This window comes from Leptodactylus fuscus, chromosome 7, assembly GCF_031893055.1.
Source record: "Leptodactylus fuscus isolate aLepFus1 chromosome 7, aLepFus1.hap2, whole genome shotgun sequence".
Lineage (NCBI taxonomy): Eukaryota > Metazoa > Chordata > Amphibia > Anura > Leptodactylidae > Leptodactylus > Leptodactylus fuscus.
The window spans coordinates 73,992,034-74,018,782 of record NC_134271.1 but is presented as its reverse complement, the minus strand read 5'-3'; the positions used below and the strand labels follow the sequence as shown (position 1 = coordinate 74,018,782).

The following is a 26,749-nucleotide window of genomic DNA, read 5'->3' as shown; positions in this document are numbered from 1 at the left end:
GAAACCAGACTTTATAACATGCTGATACCAAAAAAATCCTTTATCTGCCTTTGACATTGTTTTTTATGATGTCCCCATAGTAACAGACTACACACGCTATGTACTCTGATCTGCAGCCATACTCTATCTATACCTATCTATACCACCTGCTTTTTGACTGAATGTAGGTTAGAAACAAGGATAGAACAAATGCAATGTAGTATGACTGACAATATAACTTGGCATTTATAGTATTAATGTGCTGGCTGATGAAACATACTGTGTTCTACATCTGACGGTACTTCAGGGTTTACTGATAGCCAGGTTAAAGACCCTAATAAATCATCTTGTAAAGTAGTTAAGGTTTACTTATACTCATACAGAACTTATAAGGTAGTATTGTGAAGCTCACCATCCATTTCGTTGTACCTCTGTAGAGACTCTCAACGTGTTTTCCCCAGTGAATAATTCTAGCCCTGGGTTCATCAGGAGAATCTAAGTAGTATTGGATATATACGAACCCCAAAATAACAAAAGATAATGCGATAAAAAAACGTAGTTCCCAATGCAAAGTAGAATAAGACCTGTTTATTATTACTACAGGTCACTTAGGCAATCATATAGGATAATGGAACCTGTCCATACAAACCATATAATACCTGCAGAAACTGTAAACCTCAAATAAATATGGGACCCCCGTTCAAAATGTAACTGTATGACAATTATACCAAAGTTACCTTATTATACTGTACATTACTGAAAGCCATGATCTTCAGCTATATGTTGAACATTAAACATTGCCAAGAATCTCCTTATCCTAGCACTGTAGTTATTGCATTATTATTACAGAAAATGTATTGACTCTCCATTTTTCTGCCGCGAATGTTCAGCAGGATCAGGGTTAAGTATCTGTAAAGGGGGTGGAGAAGGGAATCCCAGGCTGGAACTTGAGACTTCAGCTGGGAAAGAAGGTTTCAGACACAATGATGCAGCCCAGCACACAGTGTCTCAGGATGAGATTGTAACTTACAGGCTGGGAGGAATGTCCACAATAATTTCTATAGGGAGGACCTATAGCTATGCATGAGACTGTCACCTGCAGGGTAAGTGCACAGCCTACGTAGACATGTCCTGCATTTTGTACTTACACATCAGCTCTCTGTCTCTCTATATAAAAGGTGCTGCTGCTTACAGTGCTGTAGCTGACTATAAAAAAGGAAGTGAGATGGATGGTGATCACAGGGTTAACACTGCGTAAACTGAATTTCTGCATGCCCTCCTTCTGATAGCTGTATTTACCTGTTGTCACATAGCCAATGTGAGTTCTCAAACATGTTGCTTTCTGCATACATGGGTGACTTGGGTTAGGACATGTGTCTGGCTGACAGCTGGTTACTACTAGCATCCTGCATGCAGAGGTAAAGGACGACTATACTCCAATGGCACTGATATTCAAAAAATTTCAAAATCTGCAAACTGTCAATTGTCATAGGAAACACAGAGACCCCTCCTACACATGCTTAGAATAAAAGTTTATTTTTTAGGGTGCAGGCTCCTCATCTGTATTTCAGGTCATTACATCAATGCTGAGTTCTGGGTATGGTTTAGTTCCTGACAATCTTGTGACTAGATATGAAATGTGAGAATTGTTATTCTGGCGAGTAATTCACCTAGGATATGCTGATAGTACGTACTAACCAGAGGTGCGAAATATTTCTATACAGGAATGAATGGTGCTGCAGTGCACTATATTTAGTCTTCACAAGAAAAGCCATTATGATGCAACAAAATACCAAGAAAAGTCAGATAGTGAATGACCTAAGGCTAGAGTAATATGACATGTTCAGTGTGAGGCGTTGTACTGTCAAACTGTAGCCATATATTAAAATAGAGCTGTGTAACATACCTGCAGGTGAATGACTGACTAATGTAAATTGGCACATACATAAGGAAATAACTAGCACTGATCGGTCAATGGAACAGTTGTAGCATCTCCTAGAAATAGAAGGTGCAGCTTACAGAGATAGTTAACCCTTCATCTATTACAGAAGTTGTCTCTAACTTTTCTATCATGGGGAACTCCTTCATCTATGTCAATAAAATCTCATAATTTATGGTTGGCGCTACTTGCTAGTTAACAATTCTTATTTGCCTTCCCTGCCTATCATCGGGCATCCTTGGGCAGGTTATCGGCCATGGTGTATAGGTGACAGCACTCCCTACTGCTGTCTTTTCTGTCTCACAGTCATCCTATATAAAGTCATGACTTTACAGTGTTATATAGTGTACAATGCTATATTTCAGTAGAATCGCAGCAGATACAGGGTTATCCCCACCCCCGCACTGAAGAAGAATAATTGGTAAGAACAAAATAACTTTTCTTTTGGAAAACCAAATGGCCCTGGAATTAGAAACAGATTGAATGTTTGCACAGTCGGGACACTAACAGAGACTTAGTGTCAGAGTGACAGCATCTGTCAAAAAACAGGAAAAATGTGCAGCACTCTACATTTAAGGTTTCACATGTGTGAAGTCACCTAGGACTTCTATTGGCTGACAGTTTCCACAGAAACCAGAATAACTAATGTGGGAGGAAAGGAACTTGGCAACGTTTAGTTCTAAACTGTAACTTGTTCCCAGTTCTATACATGATCTATATAGCACTGCTCTGTAATACATATGACGTGGACTGTACGGCCGGGCCTGCTCTCTTGGCTCACACCATTGATCTGGATGTTGGGTCCTCATAAAATGTAGAGGTGCAGGATATTACACTGTGGGGTTAGAAGGTGATACTGCAGTCAGACTAGGGCAATGAATGCCCATATTTCTGGTTCACTATGGATATACCCTGTATAATAGATTATATAACAATGTAAATAGGAATTTCCTAGTATATTGATAGCATAGTCTCTCAGATTATTTGCACAAACAGTCAATCTGGTAGGTTACAATGGGTGAGATGATATTTCCCAAGGGTTCTTTGTGTATCCTGTTACATATAAACTGTAACTAAACTGATATTGAAACCCAAAGCAAGGTTTCCATAGTCCCCCCCAACACCACACCCTCAGCCCCTGAGCCTCAGTTTGAGGGACCATTAGCTGGACAATTGTTCGGCTATTATCGTTGATTCACTAAGTAACTAACACCCTTGTTTCTGCTGAGCTGACTCTTATGTCCCTGCAAGCAATCCATAATTTGCACCCACTTTTACAAAAGTGGCCCCGGCAATTGCCTATTCTACTTGACCTGACATGGGTTGTTCCTGCACCCAAAAAAGTAAGACAGTAAAAAACTCTCCCCCAATTTGTTTCTACACATTCAATCTGAAAGTTTATTTGCCAGCCTTCATCTGACTTTCATTACCTGCTCCAACGAAAATATAAATTCACAATATCTGGAAATGTTGATGTGTTTGGAAATGTCACAAACATTCTACTTTCTATGTAAACTATAGTATTACATTCCCTCTGATCTTATAATGTTTAAGGTCCATTTACTAGAAAATCAGTCTGGTCCTATAACTATAAGGACTGAAAAAAAATGCATCTCTTTGGGAAATTAAATCAGAGCATTATGAGGTTAGATGACCTGTAATCTGACAAATGGTGCTGAACAACAGCCATAGATTCATACATGGACTCCCTGTGGCGCAGTGAAGCTCGCTTTAGACTTTACATATTATTTCCCAAAACAGAACATTGGCGTAAAAGCAGCAAAACTTATGACTTTCAGGAGAGGAGTGCAGGTGCAGATATAAACTTTCTCTTACACAATATTGATAGAATTACACACTGCCTATTAATATACAGTACATTCAGCTTGGCCACTTCCACGTGATTCAGTTAAGTTCTACTATGGATACTTTATGTATTTACTACCACAAATAGATTACATAAAAATAAGGTACAGTGCAATAGTAAAATGAAGAAACTGCTATACTGGGTAGATACAAGATTTCTGGATTTCTGACACTTGAAGGAATTTCACTTTAAGCTTAATTAAAGGGAAAAAGAGTTTAGGGTTATAAGAAAAATCTAGATTTAAGGGTACACAGAGCATATAACTACCAGGATATTCAAGAGAAATTATGTAACTAGATCATAACTATCATGCTTATAGCAGAGGGTCAAATACTCCATAGACCTATGAGTGAAGGAAGTAAATTATCTAATTTCCTTAATGCATATCTAGATATACTAATGACCTTCTTGAGAAATTACAATTCACAACAAATTCCATTCCATGCTGTTAGCAGAATCCAGGCTGTATTATTATAGTATAGTATAGTAAAATATAGTAATTGTAGTTGACAGAAGCAAAAAAAGATGCAGTGAATTTGATCATCTCTAGTGGGCAACCACTAACTAATAAGTTGAGGTTTTAGGCCGACGTCCGGACAGGTAGCCTGCCCATGTTCAGGATTAAAGGTGTAGCTCCAGATATTTTCTATTAGGAGAACAACTCCATTGCTTTCTTCAAGTAGGACTTGTTTCTACCTAGAAAATCAGTAATCTTCTCTGCAATATGGTAACTATTTTTGACAGTCTATAGCTAGAAAACTACAGACCATTATAAATAGCAGCCTATAATATGTTAACAGGGACTTGGTTTTCCCCACATCCGCTATTCACCATCAACAGATCCAGCACATTTCAGTACAATATATACAAGTCTATAAAAGCATATGCTGAAAACTCCTAATAGTTTACGTTAATATTTAATAATAATTAATTACTTTATTTTTCATTGATAACTTGTTCATTTATACAAGCTAAGTGAAATATATGGTAACCTTGGTGTTGTATCAACTTACTGAATTCTCTATATAATATGTATTACAAGATCTGACTTTTCCTTACATTTTCTGCTCTTGAATCTGAATCTTCTGCCAAACTACATTATTTTATTCTTTAGGGAGTTTAGGAAACAATGTACACATTCAGCGATGTTCAACTGGATTTATTTGCATGAGATACAGGGATGATGTCCCAATGAAAATGTATGTATTGTGATGTATGTAGTCCTTGCTCCTGCTTCTGGGGAATACAGTATAACACACACATGTACTTCGCTGCAATAGACAGTGTGAACAGCTCTATACAATTTTGTTCTGTTTCTTTTTACTCTATGTACTGACATGTCTATGGGTGATAAGATATTCCAGCAGATGAGACATTAATAAGGATCATATTCTGCAGAGCAGTCAGGAATGTTGCTGCAAAAAAGATTAGTTCCAAAATCCTTTTACTGAATAGTTTTCTTTTTCTTTTCAATGTTTATTATCTGAAGAGTCTTAGCTCTTATTTATGATATCACAGGCTAGAAATGTTCGGATGTAAAAGAAGAATGCAAAACCCCGTATACAGTAAAATGCTACAACACAGTTATACTACCTCAGCTGCCAACAGGAATACAATAAAGTTATATAAATACTATAATAATAATATTATATCACATGCCTCATAGTCTTCTTATGATGGGACTATATAATTATTAGCAGCATCTGTACTCATCCATATCATGTTGCCGTCATTGTATAAGACATATGGGATTCATGTGTATGAGATGTAGTAGTGGCGGGATTGTCCTTACTACAATGAAACTACAACCACCTGCCTCCTAATGACTCCATAATCCTTTAATGTTATAGGACTGATGCGCTCTGTGATGATCTGTAGCAGCCTTCATTGCCTACAATAGGCTTTACTGATTTATCAACACAACTTTCCTGAATTATTGCTGTGAAAAGTTACATATTGTCCTCATATAAGATTGTGTATAATGTTAATGTAAAGACAGATTATAAATGGCTCCAATAGCGACCCTTCACATTTGAGCTATCATTTCCCTAGAATAGAACATAATTTTTTTGCTTGCTTTTCTAATTTTGCATTTGTTTTCAGAACTGAAACTGAACTCTTTTTCGGTTTATTGAATCATCAAGTTATTTTACAATAAGGAATAAGGTATTCCGTGTTTTTAACATATGCAGCTCACCAGTGTCATGACATAATGGGGATATTTGGATATTTCGACTTTTTGTCGAATTATCTGAATATCTATACAGAACGAAATACTTTCCGGCGTTCATATAAATTACACCTAGACACCAGAGCAGAAAGTGACGACACTGAATGGGGTAGAATCCAGTAAGATGTTTCTATTTAAGCAAATGGACACTGTTGGCTTCTTCCTGTTTGGCACATGACACATGTTAATGTGCAATTAATCTTCTCTGAGTGGCCCAAAATTCCTAACACAATTCCTGCTGGCAGGGCGCAGGTTAAGAATATTTGTTTAAAAGTTGATCCAAGAAAAATGGTTAAATATTCGTGTCTGGGTTGGCTGGGGAGATTGGTCAGAGGGGGACATCCCATTGGGTCCATATTACATACTCTTCTGACAACCTGTCCGTTTTATCTCGGCTCCTGCTGGGACAAGGTGTTGATAGATTCTTGGCAGAACATGCAGCCTATGGAGGTGCCAACTGTCCCTCACTTTCGGGAGACTGCTGGAATATTACTTAATCTTCAGGATTACCGCAACTCCCCTGCTTCCTTCAACATGCATCATAAAGAAGCCAATCCAGTTTATAAATCAAAAAGCCAATGTCAATAGTGGAATATCACAGGGTTGGAATCTGTGACAGAAGGTATTAATGTGTTACTGGCCCATTTGATAGATTTGCCTGTTGAAGACGCAATGAAAACATCTCAAGGGCGTTTAATGTTTATTATTCCGCACCCATCCATTTGGTCACCACAGATGACTATTTACTGACTCTCAGGGCAACAATATGAGCGCACATCACTGCATTTTTCCAACCTAGTGTTTATGGAACAAAAAAAGAATGCAACCATGTCACCATTTTTTACTAAAATATTGAAGTAGTCATACCAGAACGATTCGCAAAAGCTGACCCTGAGGTGTGATGTCCGTAAAAAGCAGAAGAAAGTGCAGTTAGATCAGAGATGAATAGGTTTCAGAATCACTGAAATATTTTATATTTTCACATGCGTCTGTCGTATGGTTTATCAATCATTTGCTATTGTTTTTTATATTGAACAGTGATATTCAGATCTGCCTTCCCCTAGTGCACTCTCAATCCAAAGACTGAACTTATGGCATCTGGTCCCAAATCTACAAAAGTACATCCCACCCAAAGCTTATCCTTTATGACATTGGTGTATTCTCCTTACGTGGTAGCGGGTGTCACTGCTACCTCAGCAGATCTTATTGCTACACCTCTGCTCATTGGTGTTTTTTTTTACACTTTGCAGTTAAATGTAGTGATAGTTTGGGCCAAAGCAGGAGTGGATCCTACACCCTGGCAGTATCAAGTAACAATTTCTGTACAGTATGAAAAAGGATCTGTATCTGCCACAAGCAAACTTACCTAAGGGCCACATGACCCAGGCTGCAAACTGGGCATAAAATATGTACATTTCTTAAAGTGGTTCTCCTAGTGTTATACCAGAGCTGTCACCTGTAATTTTATTTTAATCTACCCAAAGAAGAGTTCTCAGATCAGAAGCCCCAAATGATGGGTCAAGCAAGACTGTACAGGAATAAATACGTTAAGAATTTGACAGTAACCTCCTTGTGCTGTGTATATGCTCCTCTAATATCACATATTATGGGTGTAACGTGCTTTCAGGCAAGGTGTTCATACATTAGTGTAGAGCAACCACTTCAAATATCTAGCACATTTTTCTACAATAATTGATGTCTTGAGGGAAGAACCAATGTTACTGTCTTGTTTGTGATGGTCTGATGGGGAGTCAATGGCTATGTTACACATGTATTGTAAGTCTATCGGAACTTGTAACATGTGGATTATTATATGACAACCTTGTGTAATCAGAACTGGTCAAGCTCCAGTGCAGTCAGATGATCCATACTGCAACACCCAGTACTGTAATGCTCTATTAAAAGGATTGACAGCCCATGTAATTGCCTACTAAATCCAATGCGTTCCTCAGAAAATGTAACTACATGTAAAATGACAATTCAGCATATTAAAATATACTAGATGACAGTATATCAAAGACATGACATTTTACATAGAAGCAAATAATGCTAGATAATAGAGAAACTGATTATTACAGCCATTAGTTTCCTGTTTTGTGTATATGGCACCAACATATTCCGCAGTGCTGTACAGATATTTATTCTCCATGCCATTAGCATGTTACTTTTTCCACACGCTTGAAATACACTTATATAGTTACAAGCAGGGGCAGATTAAGGATACTATGGCCCCAAAGTATTCAGAAACTGCGCCTCCCCCCCCCCCCCCCGCATTCATGACAAAGATGACAACACTATTCATGTACAATCACAGGAAGCACAGGAAAAAATCCATACCTATTTCCAGTGACGCTTCCTTGGACATTCTCTTTTCTCATCTTCTCCATTCTCTGCAGATGTCCATAACATTTCTTGCCACAAGTCATTTCTGCACAGATTGCCACAAACATCTTAGATTCCTCATATCTCCATCATCACTTACAACCCTTACATCCTTCTGCTACCTTATTAGTGGCATGCAGTGGAAAGAATGCAGGACACAGTACCCCCACACAGTACAATGTCCCATAGAGTCCCTCCATATACTATAATGTTCCATATGACCCTCCACACTGTACGATGTTACATAGTGACCTACCACACAGTATAATATCCCAGAGTCCCTCCATACACTATAATGTTCCATAATGACCCTCCACACTGTACTATGTTGCATAGTGACCAATCACACAGTATAATGTCCCATAGAGTCCCACCATACACTATAATGTTCCATAGTGACCCTCCACACTGTACAATGTTACATAGTGACCTATCACACAGTATACTATCCCATGGAGTCCCTCCACACTGTACAATGTTACATAGTGACCCATCATACAGTATAATATCCCATAGAGTCCCTCCATACACTATAATGTTCCATAATGACCCTCCACACTGTACTATGTTACATAGTGACCTATCACACAGTATAATGTCCCATAGAGTCCCACCATACACTATAATGTTCCATAGTGACCCTCCACACTGTACAATCTTACATAGTGACCCATCATACAGTATAATGTCCCATAGAGTCCCTCCATACACTATAATGTTCCATAGTGACCCTCCACACTGTACAATGTTACATAGTGACCTATCACACAGTATAATGTCCCATAGAGTCCCACCATACACTATAATGTTCCATAGTGACCCTCCACACTGTACAATGTTACATAGTGACCCATCACACAGTATAATATCCCAGAGTCCCGCCATACACTATAATGTTCCATAGTGACCCTCCACACTGTACAATGTTACATAGTGACCCATCACACAGTATAATATCCCAGAGTCCCGCCATACACTATAATGTTCCATAGTGACCCTCCACACTGTACTATGTTACATAGTGACCTATCACACAGTATAATGTCCTATGGTGGCCTTCCACACAGTATAACATCCTACTGTGGCCTTCCATACAGTATAATGTCCGAAAGTACATAGTGCTATGTGTCACTTGTATCACAGTTCTCCTCACATGTTATAATGTCCCATAGTGGTCCTGACATAGTATAATGTTCCATAGTGGCCCCACTCAGTATTCTGTTCTATGCTGCACCTCAGATAGTATCACGTCCCATAGTGCTTTCCAAATGGTATAAAATATAATTTTCCATAGTGCTCCACATATGCTGTAATGTCCTATAGTGCCCTTCCAAACATTATAATGTCCTACAGTGATCTTCCATACAATATAATATTCCTGAGTTCCTAATGCTACACAAATGAAAAATAAAACAAAGACACACCTCACTGCTGCAGCCACTATCTGTGGAGTGAAGAAGGCCTGGGGCCTTATCCAGCCTTGTGCCTAAGCTATTGCGGCCTGGCTCAGGTGCTGTGATGACATCATCATGCTGCCTCAGCCACTGATCTGCTACAGGCCTAAAGTGATTTGTAGTTTATGAGGTAAAATGGCGGGAAGCAATAGACTCCCGTGCCCTGCTGCCAATATAGTTGCTTAATAGGGCATTTACTTTATGCTGCTGAGCCCCCTTGCAGACCTGGGGCAATGACCCAGATTGCCCTTATTATAATCTGCATTTGGTTACAAGGAGGTTACTAATGGTAAGGTTCCTCATGTAAGAAGTTTTACTATACACTGAAGCATGACACATACAATGATCCCAGGGATGGTTTATACATTACTCTAGATAAAGCCCTACACTGAAGCCCACTTCATAGTTTCCATCATAACTCTTGTAAACCCCGGAAGACTTACTGCACTGCAGGAATGTTTGTCGGCAGGAGACAATGAAGCAGATTTCATACCACTGAGATCCATTAACCACCTTAAATTCTCCTTCTGACTGGCCAGGCTAAATGGCTCTTTATTAGTTACAAAGAATCAACTGAATGTAGGAGCTCAGTGACACGGTGACACAGACAAAAGTCATCAGTTGTACCCTCTCCTAGATACAATTTATACAGCGTATCCTCTTACAGGACACAGAATCGGGAGCACTGTTCTCTCCTGCACCAGGAAAGAGCGGCTTTTTGTTGAGCTGGAGTTGGGCAGATAATGACAGTAAGAGGAGAGTGTAGAGTAAATCATGTTTTACCATTGCAGACTATAGACTTTACAGATATTATCTTATGAGAGAATAGATATATATTGTTACACACCTTGTAGAGAAGATCATTAATGGCTGGTGTGATATTGCAGTGCACAAGGCGTCTTAGAATATACAATGCTTGATCATAATAAAGCTGTATGTCTTACAGTGTGGTCATGAATGAATGCCATTGGCCCGTGTCATGGGTCACCTACAAGCACAGAAATACTGAATGGATGGATCTGATCCAAAGTAGACAGCTATGTGTGGAGTCTGACTGGGAAGTGAGGCCTTTGCTTGACTCTTGTCTTTAGCTGGTGCTCAGGGACCGTGTGATGTCGGGATAGTAAACAGCTGCAGGGTATGAAGGCGATAGGGTAAAAGATAATTTGCCTCACTTCCTTAAGCAGTAAATCTGATTATTATTGTCCTAGTAGTTTGTTATATGAAACATCCAATATGTGTATTTAGGTCTGCACACCATGTGAGATGGAAGAAAAAGCAATGTGTTCTTCAATGAGATTTCTCTGTCAAGTCTGTTGGGTGCACAAAAGGAATACATACAACCAAAGCAACTGTGTGTAGTTCTGTTTAATGCACCTTAGTAATAGGGTCATAAATCATCTTTCAGATACCCATTGTTTTTATAGTGTGGTGCCTCTGGGAACTGCAAAATATATCTTGCAATGTTTTTTTCTGGTTTTTTTCTAGGTTAACACTAGTACCACCTTTTTTGTTCTGGTCTATAGGAGGACCAGAACAACAAATAGGCAGACCGTGGTAATAGTAGTTAGGATGTGTTTACACTTGCGCCCATGTCTGGCTGCCGGGTCTCCATCCTATTCCCCGGGGAAACTGGATAGGTGACGGCTTTCCAGTGGTCAGTTTTAAAACCAATTCATTTGAATGGGTTTTTAAAGCAAACTACCGGTGTCCGTATGCAGCCTCTCCACAGGGAAACCTTTTTTTTGCACGGACACAAAGTCGGACATACAAGACGGACACAGGCGCAAGTGTGAACGTCCCTTTTCATATATATAGGATTCCAATGACTACAATGGGGTCCATCAGGTTTACATTGAGAGTACGAAATGAAAACAGCAGAGAGAAAAATTTCTGTGCAGTACTTTTTTTTCCTACTAATTTCATTAGGACATTGCGGGCACAGATGTTAACATATGCTGTCTCCAAAGCATCCTGACACATAGCATAAACACAGTGTTATCACATTTCTGTCGTACAATATGATGCTAAATAAATATCATAAGGCCAATAAACACATATGTTATAAGCTCTTCTACATTTCATTAACAATAGTACAAATTTAGTTCAATCACTCAGTAGTAGAGACTGTGGATAACACTCAGTCTCTTTTTTAGTAGAATACTATAGACATTTATCTCCAAATCACATGATAAGGGATAAGTGACTGATCATTGGGTGTCGGACCTCTGGGTTCATGTTCCACTCTGCATGAGTGGAGTGATGCCAGCTGATATCAAGAACCATGGCCGCAGGAACTAGCACAGTGTAAAGTTCATGACATTTTAACACCAAAAAACTTCCACAAATCACTTGATACATTTCCCCCATTGTTTGTGTACTCTGCTGGGGTTTGCACTTTCTTTCCACATTTAATGTTGAAGGGCTGCCCTCCACCCTCCCTATATTAGCTAAAGATGTTAGTTAGGTTATAATTATAATGCAGTATATTACTGCCTCGGATTTTCTCATTCACTGTATCTTTCAACATTGGCAGCAGATATTACAATATTATGTGAATATGGAAATTCTGTGGAAACTCAAAAAATACTGTATTGGTGAAAATCATAAATAGCAGAGGGAATAACTTCATGTTCTTCCAACAAGCCAAAAGATTTTGGAGAACACCTCAATAATGGATGACTTCAAACGAGCTATGATAAATGTATGCCCAGATTTTAGAGATTCTCATAATGACCTAACATCTCACTGACATGGACTGCTCTTTGACCTAATGTTTCGTAACTGTCTTGTCCCTAATGTACTGTCAAATCAGTATTTATTAGGGTAACACAAACTGTAAATTGAAGACTTTACTTTATTCTCCTGTATTAGATCCCACTGTGTCTGTTACTAGTAAAAAATAAAGATCTTTCCAGAGAATATCTACATTACCGGGAACTCTCCAACTCCTGGGATGCTTTAAATTAATAGGTATGTTCTAAGTGTTGTGATGGTCTTTTGTCAGACATTTTTGACTGTTCCAGTGTATCCTAAGCCAGGAGAAACCCAAAGGCCGTATCTTCTGGAAACGTCAACTCCCTTGCTAGGAAAGGAAACCTCTTTACAAGTCTATTTTCGAGGTGCAGTATGATAATGTATTCCTAGATTGTCACAGATCCAAACACACTCAATATGACAAAGTCAGAACAAAATGTATCTCTGGGGCAGAAAACTTAAATCCTGATACATTCCCTCAGTCTTTGAGCTTGGAAAAGGACTGGCTAGCATTATTGGGAGGAGACGATGGATTGGTTAATAATCACAGCGAGTTTTATTAGTTAACCAATTCATGACTATAGGGAATTCTCTCCGTATTAAACAGTGACATACTAGCCTTTCACATAAGCTATAATCCAACTGGAGGCTCCCAACACAATCCTACAAGAATGTCTGCTTTACATGCAACAGTAACATATAGCTACAATGGATTATTACAAAAACCATGTGGCATAATTCAACCTAGGAAACATTTTTATTCCAGAAAGACTTAAACCTGAGTCAGGGATCATAAATCATTGTGTAGCCAACATAGTTTTCATATAAACCTCTTTACAGCAGGACTTCAGAATGTAGAAGAGATTCTCATGTGGATATTATCTTTTATATACATAACCACTGACATCTCTGAGTGTTTATCTGATGGACAGCAGTATAATAGGTCCCTCTACGTAGCCTGGACGTAATGTGCATCTGGAGAATTTCTTCCAGTTCAGCAGAAAGTGACTATGGAATTGTTAAAGAAAAGCAGTTTGTAGCATGTAAAAGAAATATGGTATAACATAAAAATCCTCAAGAAGAGGCCGCTATAAATAGCTGACTAAGATAAGACCGTTGACCAATTGGAAGCTTTCAAGGCAATGTGAATTTTTTCTTCAGAGATGGTTTAATATGTTATAAAAGTGAGGCAAAGCAGAGAGGATACATCTGAAGCAGTAAATTGTTTTAGCATCCAGTAGGTAAGACATAGGCGTTTTATTTACCTCTGATTCAAGTCTGGCCCATGTTTGTGGTGTCCCCACTAGATTTAACCCACTAAGCACATCGTCCGTTTAGCCTTTGGGATGTGTCAACTTGATTTTTTTTTTCATTGACACATACTTCAAGCCATAACTTTTTATTCTTCTGTTGAATTAGCGGTGTAGGCTTGATGTTTGCAGTATGAGTTGTATTTTTTTCAATATCTCTAATAATTTTGGGTATATATGGGTGATCCTTATGATAACACAATACCTGATAAAGAATAAACTTGAAAGCTTCATATTGGTCATCAGATCTCTTCTATTTTAGCCATTAAAAAAGTAATAATCCAGCATTGACTCTTATGTTGCTTCTATCTAATAGTACTGTAGGTGTATGCCACTGATCCATATGACTTCATATGTACAACTGACTTAAGTATTTAGTGTGATAGCAAGTGGGGAAGCACAGACATAAAACAATAGTAAAGGCTATAAAACAAAAGCACTACTGCGTCCAATGTACTCGTCTCTAATCTATTTTGTAGAATTGATTGAACCTGTTGCTGAAGGGACTTTGGGCCTGTATACATGTCCGAATAACTGCTGGACACTTCTCTTAATAGAAAGAACAACTGGGTTCATGCTTTGTATTAGGATGTGTTTGTAGTCTCCATACAAAATCATAAGAAAATATTGCAGTAAAACAATGCACACTTGGTTTTAGGACTTTAAGGGCTTGCCCCATTACAGACTCTTATTCCAGCAACCCCATAGCAGTGAATGGAGCGCTGATCACGCAAGTGTCCCAGTCCCCTATTCTCCTAATTGCTAGGGGACCCAGAGGTCATACCCCAGTGATGTGTCACTTATTCCCTATCCTGTGGATAGGGAATAAGTGTCTGTAAAGGCACAGTCCCTTTAAAGACACGTCCATGTTTGGGGTTTACATTTCTTGGATTTTGGATGCAGTGTTCACAGGCAGCAACAAATGCTGTACTGCACCTGATTTTACAGATACAATAAGTTTGTGTCTTTAAACTTATGGAGAAAAAAAAAAAGAGTTGTTGTATGCAGTAACATAAACTATGTTACGGAGATAAAATGCAATGCTTCAACCAGAATGCCTATATTTCTGTATTGTGGTTTCATAGTTTAATGAAATACAATGCACTACAATGTGCAGGAAGCCTCAGGCTAAGGGAAATCCCTAGAACTGCCAGATGGAGTACATTTTTGGTGATGTTACGAAAGCTGGACATATTCAAGGCTTTTCTACAATCCAAGCTAGACTAGTGGGGAGAGTGAGGGAGATATCAAACACTGAATGCTGATAAATCTTGGAAGGGGGTTATATTGTGCCTTGGGACACTAAAGAGTATTTTACTGTATGTGGGGGCACTGAGGAGCATTATATCATATATCGGGACACTAAGGAGCATTATACTGTGGTGGGGGGAGCATTAAGGAGCATTATAAGGTGGCTGGGGGCTGTAGTGATCATTATACTTTGGGGGGAATTAATGCCCCCACAGAAAATAATACCCTATCACACAGTATGCTCCTTAGTAACCCCACTACGCAGGGTCGGACTGGGGTATCTAGGGCCCACCAGTGGAATTGTTTCTAGGGGCCCACCGCCAGGACCCTGCAGATCAGTGGTACCGAGACACGACGGCTAAAGGTAATGACATGTCCGGAGCCATGCTGCTCACGCACTATACCATGGGCACCACTGCACTACCTAAACCTACTGCTACACCTTGTATGGCAAGTGAACAGCGTGGCTCCTAGAAATGTTACCATTACCTGTAGCTGCTCTGTAAACTGATCTGCAGAGTTCCTGGCTGTTGTATCATCACAGATGTAATATTGATGGTCTATCCTAAGGACAGGCCATCAATATTAGAAACATGGATAAATCCTTTAAAGTGGTTGTCCAGGAATTGGAGCAACTCATGTGCCAGGCGGGAGGTGTAAAATAAAAAAACAAATAAAAAAACATGCTCACCTATCTCCGTTGTCCGCCACCAGTGTTCGTTCAGTCTCATGCTGGCGCCTCCTTGCTGGGAGTCCTGTGATCGCTGAGACCAATTAGGTACAGGATTTCCAGAAATGAGTTGCCGCCATGAGACTGAACAGATATAAAGGCGGGGACAACGGGGTGCTGGGGACAGGTCAGTATATTTTTTTTACACCTCTCTGGTGGCTGCTACAGTGATAACTCCTGTTTATAGACAAACCTCTTTTAAGGGTTTTTCTGAGCCAAATCTTGTATGGCCACTTCTCTGCTCCTCATCATACAGTGGCCTCTTCACTGGTCCCCCATAATGTATGGGGAACAGTGATGGGGCATTTATATTGTGTGGGAGCAGTGATGGGGCTAACATCCTGTGCAGAAAGGGGATGTTAAACTGTGTGGGACATATTAAAGGTGTTGTCCAGGGTTAAATTTTTTTATGGCCTATGCTCAGTATAGGCCATAAATACCTGAAACCCCACATTGCAGAAACACGTCGTCTTTGGCTACTACAGAAAAAAAAAAATGTGTTTTACAGAATCAACAAAGTGAATGAAATTTACCTCATCCACACGTTGCAGGAAAAAAAAGATGTGGAACAGCCGCAAACTCTAAAATGTCCATAAGAAGAAAAAACTCATGAGCGGCACCACGTCTGAATTACAGCCTACACCGCCCATTATAAATTGTGTCCAAATGGAAAAGTCAGGTGCTGGGTGTACCATATACTTTCATTATTCTTGGCTATCGCCAACCAGATGGTGCTCTCTGCCTCAAAAATATATATATAGGAATACAAATATGCAAAAAGAATAAGCAGGGCACTCACCGAGGTACTTTGTTAAGAATCATAGTCCTGACGAAGTGCTGTGTGCACGAAACGGACGTAGCTTGGAAGTGTTGCTTTTCCTCTCTTCCTGTGCAGTCTGTTTTAAGAAGGATGAAGTAAAGGACTATGATTTTTAACGAAGTACCTCAGTGAGTGCCCTGCTTATTCTTTTTGCATATTTGTAAACTCTAAATTGTGTGCGCTTCAAAAAACATGGCCTGTTACTTTCAGCTACGCAATCGGGAGAAAGTACAGGGAAAATGCATCAAAAGTGCAATGAAAAAGACAGTGGAAAAAATACATTGTGATTCACTGCTATTTTTTTCCCACAGGGTTTTTAGCGGAGTCTCACTGTTGGGCCTCATCCTGATCATCTCAATATACACAAAGGAAAATGGCACTGAATTTGGTGTGGAATTTCAGCACTGAAAAAAGGCCTCCCATTGATTTCAACGGGTTCCTTTTTCTGCTAGCAGAAAAAGGCATTGAAGTTAATGGAAGGCTTATTTTCAGCACTGAAATTCAGCACCAAATTCAGTGCCATTTTCTTCTGTGTGAATGGACACTAAGGTAAAGGCCCCATGTAGCATCCCACAGTAAAAAAAACGCTGCAGGAAAAACCCCAGCGGCAATGCATCAATTTTTCCCACACCGCTTATTGCAGAAACTCCACAGAAGTTTCCTCTGAGGACTTTCTGCTTCCTTTATATCTATAGGGAAACCGCCGGTGTTTCTGTAGGTATAAATGACATGCTGCGATTTCCAAAACCACAACAGTTTTAGAAATTGCAGTGTGTCCGCTGTGTGTATTTTTCTGTAATGTGTGGATGGGACTGCCCACACTATATGCCTACACTCTCAGGCCTGGTTCACATCTGCGTTCGGTAATCTGGTCGGGGAGTCCGCATGGGCCCCTCCCCCCACCCAAACAGACTACCGAACGCATTAGCAAACGGTGTGCAATGAAAGCACACGGACCCCATAGACTATAATGGGATCCGTGTGCTTTCCGTGCGGTGTCTGCAGAGAACATGCGGACAGAAAAATACTTCACAATCTACTTTCGTGTCCGTCGCCACCACACGGACCCATTATAGTCTATGGGGTCAGTGTGCTATCACTACACACCACTTGCTAATGCTTTTGGTAATCCGTTCAGGGAGGTCTCCATGCGGACTCCCCGAACGGATTACCAAACGCAGATGTGAACCAGGCTTTATACATATACTATATATACTTTCAGATATACATTATTATAGCATATATACTCACACATATACATTTATATACATTCATATACAGTATATCATATATGTACACTTCTATGAATGTATATGAATACTATATATACTCACATATATACATACACTCACCCATACACATTATTATAGCATACTGTATATACTCACACATACCTGTATACAAGCACACAATACTCACACCGTATACAAGACACATACTTTACACAAATGTACACACATATATACATATTAAACATACATATTTTACCAAAAGAATATACTCACCTTTGTCAGAATCAAAGCATCGGAGCAGACTGTCCCCGTCTTCCCCACATGCTCAGATGTGAGAGATGAGGCAATAATTTATGAGGGGGAGGGGAGAAGTTCAGGCAGCACCGACAGTGAAGAAAGCAGCAATTGCTACAGCAGATAAGTGAGAGGATTACAAGTGGCCATTAGCTAATGCTGAAGCTTTACCTGGTGTCCTCTTATATATATATATATATATATATATATATATATATATATATATATATATATATATATATATATATACTTTCCCTAGATATTGGGAGGGCACCATGTACAGCTTCTGCATCAGCTAATGGGAGCCCCTGTGTGTTGAGGCAAATACATTGCTCAGGATCCTGTTCAGGCCCCTGTACAGACTACAGACTTCAGGCCCCTTGTAGTCTGCAGTTGTTAAATGAGGAATTAACAGTTGGGGGTCGGGGCACACCGGGGTATTCAACGGTTCCCCAGTAGGCCAGTCTGACCCTGCCACTAAGTATTCCCGAGCCTGGATACCTTACACTAAGTGACAGCAGGGATCAGTAATCGTCTCTGCTGTCTAGGCAAGAGCCCTCATATGTGCAGGAAGCAGGAATGATAGCTAATCCATGCTGCCGCTAATGGAAGAGATCAGGGTTTGGGGACATTGCGCAGGAGATGAAGGTTTCTCACAACTGCTGTCAAAAAGAGCCAGGAGGCAGGGGTCTGGACAGTGGTCCCTTAGTTGAGTTTCTCTCGTCTATAGTATTCTGACTTTTTCAGTGACTCAGTACTTCTTGGAAGGTCGGGCATGAGGCTAAAGGGAGCAGCCATTATTGGGTTATTTCACTGGAATCCTGTCTTAAGACAGGCTTGCACATTCCAGTGAGCGCCCTCTATTGGTTTGCAATATTGAGGCAGCAACTGTCTTCCTAATTACATCATGGAAGGCAGATTTGCATATTCTTCCCATAGTTCCTTGCAAAGTGGAGTGCTAAAGGCTTAACAAGTCTCCACACACCTATATGGTGGTCTCTCCCTAAGGAGTGACAATATCCCCCGAACTCAGTACTTCCCAAGCACATTAGTGTCACTTCCACACTAACCACACGTGCCTAGAGCACTAAAGTGATCCACTAAAATAGGGAACAGATCACAGCACAGGTTGGAAACCACTTACACACTTGTACTACACACAGCTGCACCTTCCCACTTTGCGTTCAGAGACCACCAAGCCATATAGAATATTTAATGTATTCCAGATACACATTCTGTTCTGCATCAAATGTCCATCAGCCTTCTCCCTGAACACACACCAGGTGCCCCGCCATCAGTGAAATAGCATTCTGGGAGAGGTTTACACAATGAAAACCAGGATAGACAATTCACTAATGTTTGTCTTTTCATTATAATGTTCTGCACAGATGTGTTTGCAGCATGTTCACACCCATCCAGATGTGGCTTATGTGTTAACATGAACTTCAAAATTAATCAAAGAATATGGGAAGCAGGAAAAAAAGTACAAAACCCATCAGACGGTTTCCCACAGCAACCAAAGTACAACAGCGGACTATGAGAGAAAGGGAAGAATTCTTTTCTAGTCTAGAAATTTGCATTTAGACCAAAGGGGTAAATGAAGGTGATGGGTTGTGTTAGAGAAGCATCCACTGAATGAATACTAGGAAGCCTTTAACACCTTCCAATATAAGGTAATAAGAGCTATACAGAAGGTTAATATAAAAAAGTATAAATATTAAAATAACCTGCCAAAAATGGAATAACAGGAAATTAGGGAAATAAAAAAATAAATAAAAACCCAATAACTTAATGTTTCGCACTGTGATGGAATTGTAGTAATGGTCTATGATTTTTATCATGATGAATCCAAAAGACTCCTAGTTGCTGTCTTGCCTGAGCTTCTCCTCTGCTCTATTGACAATATTTAGGGATATGTTTTACAGCATAGTCATAGTCATAGGCATGGGTGAACCTAGGGTTTGTGCCGCCTGAGGCGGACGTCAGAAAGTCCCCGAGAGCGAGCGTCCTTAGCAGGCAGAGAGCAGGCAGGGAGAGGACCTGCTGTCTGCTAAGCGTAAGGGGCGGCCGCTGGAGCAGCGCTGCGTCCACAGGGCCGCCCCAATCCACCGCTCGCTTCCGGGCTGCCGAGACAGTGACGCTAAGCCAGTCCAAGACAGCTTGTCCTGGACTGGCTTAGGTCAGCAAAAATGCTGCCCTCCCCCGGGGCCCCGGCATAGCGCCGCCTGAAGCAATCGCTTCAGGTTGCCTTATGGTAGGTGCGGCGCTGGTCATGGGCAGCAACAGACTGGAGCTGACTCATTTAAGTCAATGGGAGAATTTTCTAGGCATGCTCTGTGCAGGGAGTAGGAGTGGATAAGCTGTGATAAGCTGTGTCAGTAGTGGATGCAATGATGGGTCAGTGATGTTATTTATAAACGTTTTAGCTTTTATTGTAGTCTTGTCTGTTATGTAAATGAGGGGACTGCTGCAAAGAAAACACCTAAAGAACTGGGCTATTATTAGGCTTAGTGGCCAGAGTGAAATTATAGTATGTAGTACTTGTTTTTAAATATAGACAGTAAGGGTGCATGCACACTACGTAACGCCGGGCCTGTATGAGAGCCGTACACGCCGGCGTTACAGCAGGGCTGCCGAACACTTCCCATTCACTTCAATGGGAGAGCTCGTAAACGCCGCTGTTACGAGTGCTCCCATTGAAGTGAATGGGAAGTGTTCGGCAGTCTGCCGTAATGCCGGCGTGTACGGCTCTCATACACGCCCGGCGTTACTCAGTGTGCATGCACCCTAACATGGAAAATTGCTAAGTTAGTGGGACATTTGTTCCCTAACCAAACTTTGTATTTAGCAAGGCTAAACATTTAGGATCATCAATAGTTCAATAGCTCCTACTGTTAGACTTATAGAATGAAGCAGGAACAACATATAGGGGAACTTTTACAGTCTCAAGTTGTTTTTCCATAAAAAAGTTCTGTAAACAAAGACAAAAGAGTAATTATTAGAGATGAGCGAACACTAAAATGTTCGAGGTTCGAAATTCGATTCGAACAGCCGCTCAATGTTCGTGTGTTCGAACGGGTTTCGAACCCCATTATAGTCTATGGGGAACAGATACTCGTTAAGGGGGAAACCCAAATCCGTGTCTGGAGGGTCACCAAGTCCACTATGACACCCCAGGAAATGATGCCAACACCTCTGGAATGACACTGGGACAGCAGGGGAAGCATGTCTGGGGGCATCTAACACACCAAAGACCCTCTATTACCCCAACATCACAGCCTAACAACTACACACTTTACACACTCAATACCACCTCTCTGACAGTAGGAAAACACCTTGAAACATGTGTATTTGGCACTTGCAGTGAGGAGAGCTTGTCACCAGCAGTGAATTTGGCCCTTGTAGTAAGTTGAGGTTGGCACCAACATTTGTTTTGAAAATCAGGGTGGATTGAGCCTCTAACCAGCAGAGTTTGGGCAAATTCATGGTGGAGGGAGCCTCTAAAAACCCCAGTTTGGACCAATTCATGGTGGAGGGAGCCTCTAACCAGCCCAGTTTGGGCAAATTCATGGTGGAGGGAGCCTCTAAAAAACCCAGTTTGGACCAATTCATGGTGGAGGGAGCCTCTAACCAGCCCAGTTTGGGCAAATTCATGGTGGAGGGAGCCTCTAACCAGCCCAGTTTGGACCAATTAATGGTGGAGGGAGCCTCTAACCAGCCCAGTTTGGACCAATTAATGGTGGAGGGAGCCTCTAACCACCCCAGTTTGGACCAATTCATGGTGGAGGGAGCCTCTAAACAGCCCAGTTTGGGCAAATTCATGGTGGAGGGAGCCTCTAAAAAACCCAGTTTGGACCAATTCATGGTGGAGGGAGCCTCTAACCAGCCCAGTTTGGACCAATTAATGGTGGAGGGAGCCTCTAAACAGCCAAGTTTGGACCAATTCATGGTGGAGGGAGCCTCTAAAAACCCCAGTTTGGACCAATTCATGGTGGAGGGAGCCTCTAACCAGCCCAGTTTGGGCAAATTCATGGTGGAGGGAGCCTCTAAACAGCCCAGTTTGGGCAAATTCATGGTGGAGGGAGCCTCTAACCAGCCCAGTTTGGACCAATTAATGGTGGAGGGAGCCTCTAACCAGCCCAGTTTGGACCAATTCATGGTGGAGGGAGCCTCTAACCAGCCCAGTTTGGACCAATTCATGGTGGAGGGAGCCTCTAAAAAACCCAGTTTGGACCAATTCATGGTGGAGGGAGCCTCTAAACAGCCCAGTTTGGGCAAATTCATGGTGGAGGGAGCCTCTAAAAAACCCAGTTTGGACCAATTCATGGTGGAGGGAGCCTCTAACCAGCCCAGTTTGGACCAATTAATGGTGGAGGGAGCCTCTAAACAGCCAAGTTTGGACCAATTCATGGTGGAGGGAGCCTCTAAAAACCCCAGTTTGGACCAATTCATGGTGGAGGGAGCCTCTAACCAGCCCAGTTTGGACCAATTAATGGTGGAGGGAGCCTCTAACCAGCCCAGTTTGGACCAATTAATGGTGGAGGGAGCCTCTAACCACCCCAGTTTGGACCAATTCATGGTGGAGGGAGCCTCTAAACAGCCCAGTTTGGGCAAATTCATGGTGGAGGGAGCCTCTAAAAAACCCAGTTTGGACCAATTCATGGTGGAGGGAGCCTCTAACCAGCCCAGTTTGGACCAATTAATGGTGGAGGGAGCCTCTAAACAGCCAAGTTTGGACCAATTCATGGTGGAGGGAGCCTCTAAAAACCCCAGTTTGGACCAATTCATGGTGGAGGGAGCCTCTAACCAGCCCAGTTTGGACCAATTAATGGTGGAGGGAGCCTCTAACCAGCCCAGTTTGGACCAATTAATGGTGGAGGGAGCCTCTAACCACCCCAGTTTGGACCAATTCATGGTGGAGGGAGCCTCTAAACAGCCCAGTTTGGGCAAATTCATGGTGGATGGAGCCTCTAAAAAACCCAGTTTGGACCAATTCATGGTGGAGGGAGCCTCTAACCAGCCCAGTTTGGACCAATTAATGGTGGAGGGAGCCTCTAAACAGCCAAGTTTGGACCAATTCATGGTGGAGGGAGCCTCTAAAAACCCCAGTTTGGACGAATTCTTGGTGGAGGGAGCCTCTAACCAGCCCAGTTTGGGCAAATTCATGGTGGAGGGAGCCTCTAAACAGCCCAGTTTGGGCAAATTCATGGTGGAGGGAGCCTCTAACCAGCCCAGTTTGGACCAATTAATGGTGGAGGGAGCCTCTAACCAGCCCAGTTTGGACCAATTCATGGTGGAGGGAGCCTCTAACCAGCCCAGTTTGGACCAATTAATGGTGGAGGGAGCCTCTAACCACCCCAGTTTGGACCAATTCATGGTGGAGGGAGCCTCTAACCAGCCCAGTTTGGACCAATTCATGGTGGAGGGAGCCTCTAAAAAACCCAGTTTGGACCAATTCATGGTGGAGGGAGCCTCTAAACAGCCCAGTTTGGGCAAATTCATGGTGGAGGGAGCCTCTAAAAAACCCAGTTTGGACCAATTCATGGTGGAGGGAGCCTCTAACCAGCCCAGTTTGGACCAATTAATGGTGGAGGGAGCCTCTAAACAGCCAAGTTTGGACCAATTCATGGTGGAGGGAGCCTCTAAAAACCCCAGTTTGGACCAATTCATGGTGGAGGGAGCCTCTAACCAGCCCAGTTTGGACCAATTAATGGTGGAGGGAGCCTCTAACCAGCCCAGTTTGGACCAATTAATGGTGGAGGGAGCCTCTAACCACCCCAGTTTGGACCAATTCATGGTGGAGGGAGCCTCTAAACAGCCAAGTTTGGACCAATTCATGGTGGAGGGAGCCTCTAACCAGCCCAGTTTGGACCAATTCATGGTGGAGGGAGCCTCTAAACAGCCCAGTTTGGGCAAATTCATGGTGGAGGGAGCCTCTAAAAAACCCAGTTTGGACCAATTCATGGTGGAGGGAGCCTCTAACCAGCCCAGTTTGGACCAATTAATGGTGGAGGGAGCCTCTAACCAGCCCAGTTTGGACCAATTAATGGTGGAGGGAGCCTCTAACCACCCCAGTTTGGACCAATTCATGGTGGAGGGAGCCTCTAAACAGCCAAGTTTGGACCAATTCATGGTGGAGGGAGCCTCTAAAAACCCCAGTTTGGACCAATTCATGGTGGAGGGAGCCTCTAACCAGCCCAGTTTGGACCAATTCATGGTGGAGGGAGCCTCTAAACAGCCCAGTTTGGGCAAATTCATGGTGGAGGGAGCCTCTAAAAAACCCAGTTTGGACCAATTCATGGTGGAGGGAGCCTCTAACCAGCCCAGTTTGGACCAATTAATGGTGGAGGGAGCCTCTAAACAGCCAAGTTTGGACCAATTCATGGTGGAGGGAGCCTCTAAAAACCCCAGTTTGGACCAATTCATGGTGGAGGGAGCCTCTAACCAGCCCAGTTTGGGCAAATTCATGGTGGAGGGAGCCTCTAAACAGCCCAGTTTGGGCAAATTCATGGTGGAGGGAGCCTCTAACCAGCCCAGTTTGGACCAATTAATGGTGGAGGGAGCCTCTAACCAGCCCAGTTTGGACCAATTAATGGTGGAGGGAGCCTCTAACCACCCCAGTTTGGACCAATTCATGGTGGAGGGAGCCTCTAAACAGCCAAGTTTGGACCAATTCATGGTGGAGGGAGCCTCTAAAAACCCCAGTTTGGACCAATTCATGGTGGAGGGAGCCTCTAACCAGCCCAGTTTGGACCAATTAATGGTGGAGGGAGCCTCTAAACAGCCAAGTTTTGGGAAATTCATGGTGGAGGGAGCCTCTAACCAGCCCAGTTTGGACCAATTCATGGTGGAGGGAGCCTCTAAACAGCCCAGTTTGGGCAAATTCATGGTGGAGGGAGCCTCTAAAAAACCCAGTTTGGACCAATTCATGGTGGAGGGAGCCTCTAACCAGCCCAGTTTGGACCAATTAATGGTGGAGGGAGCCTCTAACCAGCCCAGTTTGGACCAATTAATGGTGGAGGGAGCCTCTAACCACCCCAGTTTGGACCAATTCATGGTGGAGGGAGCCTCTAAACAGCCAAGTTTGGACCAATTCATGGTGGAGGGAGCCTCTAAAAACCCCAGTTTGGACCAATTCATGGTGGAGGGAGCCTCTAACCAGCCCAGTTTGGGCAAATTCATGGTGGAGGGAGCCTCTAAACAGCCCAGTTTGGGCAAATTCATGGTGGAGGGAGCCTCTAAAAAACCCAGTTTGGACCAATTCATGGTGGAGGGAGCCTCTAACCAGCCCAGTTTGGACCAATTAATGGTGGAGGGAGCCTCTAAACAGCCAAGTTTGGACCAATTCATGGTGGAGGGAGCCTCTAAAAACCCCAGTTTGGACCAATTCATGGTGGAGGGAGCCTCTAACCAGCCCAGTTTGGGCAAATTCATGGTGGAGGGAGCCTCTAAACAGCCCAGTTTGGGCAAATTCATGGTGGAGGGAGCCTCTAACCAGCCCAGTTTGGACCAATTAATGGTGGAGGGAGCCTCTAACCAGCCCAGTTTGGACCAATTAATGGTGGAGGGAGCCTCTAACCAGCCCAGTTTGGACCAATTAATGGTGGAGGGAGCCTCTAACCACCCCAGTTTGGATCAATTCATGGTGGAGGGAGCCTCTAACCAGCCCAGTTTGGACCAATTCATGGTGGAGGGAGCCTCTAAAAAACCCAGTTTGGACCAATTCATGGTGGAGGGAGCCTCTAAACAGCCCAGTTTGGGCAAATTCATGGTGGAGGGAGCCTCTAAACAGCCCAGTTTGGGCAAATTCATGGTGGAGGGAGCCTCTAACCAGCCCAGTTTGGACCAATTAATGGTGGAGGGAGCCTCTAACCAGCCCAGTTTGGACCAATTCATGGTGGAGGGAGCCTCTAAACAGCCCAGTTTTGGCAAATTCATGGTGGAAGGAGCCTCTAACCAGCAGAGTTGTGGGAAAGCAGGGTGGAGGGAGCCTCTAACCAGCAGAGTTGGTGGAAATCAGGGTGGAGGGAGCCTCTAACCAGCAGAGTTGGGGGAAATCATGTTGGAGGGAGCCTAGTATTAGCAGAATTGTGCAACGCTTATGGTGGATGAGTATGAGGATGCGGAGGAATTGGAGAGGTTGAGTACAGACATGGAGTTTCATGTTGGGGTGCTTTACACAGGTGGGCACAAAAATGAAGGCTCTATCCAGTGGTGGTTCATTTTTATCAAAGTGAGCCGGTCGGCACTCTCAGCTGACAGACGGGTGCGCTTGTCAGTGATGATGCCACCGGCTGCACTGAACACCCTCTCAGATAGGACGCTGGCGGCAGGACAGGACAGCACCTCCAAGGCATATAGGGCAAGTTCAAGCCACAGGTCCAACTTCGACACCCAATACGTGTAGGGCGCAGAGGGGTCGGAGAGGACAGGGCTGTGGTCGGAAAGGTATTCCCGCAACATGCGCCTATACTTCTCACGCCTGGTGACACTAGGACCCTCCG

The 26,749-nt window shown here is 42.6% G+C and overlaps 1 long non-coding RNA gene across 1 annotated transcript in view; it reads left to right on the top strand.

The window, feature by feature from the left end:
• Nucleotides 1–958: 958 nt before the first annotated feature.
• Nucleotides 959–26,749, top strand: part of LOC142213715 (uncharacterized) — a 111,363-nt gene continuing 85,572 nt past the window's right edge. Inside the window, exon 1 of the long non-coding RNA XR_012717243.1 lies at nucleotides 959–1,082. This is a non-coding gene — a long non-coding RNA (uncharacterized LOC142213715). The remainder of the gene's footprint in view (nucleotides 1,083–26,749) is intronic.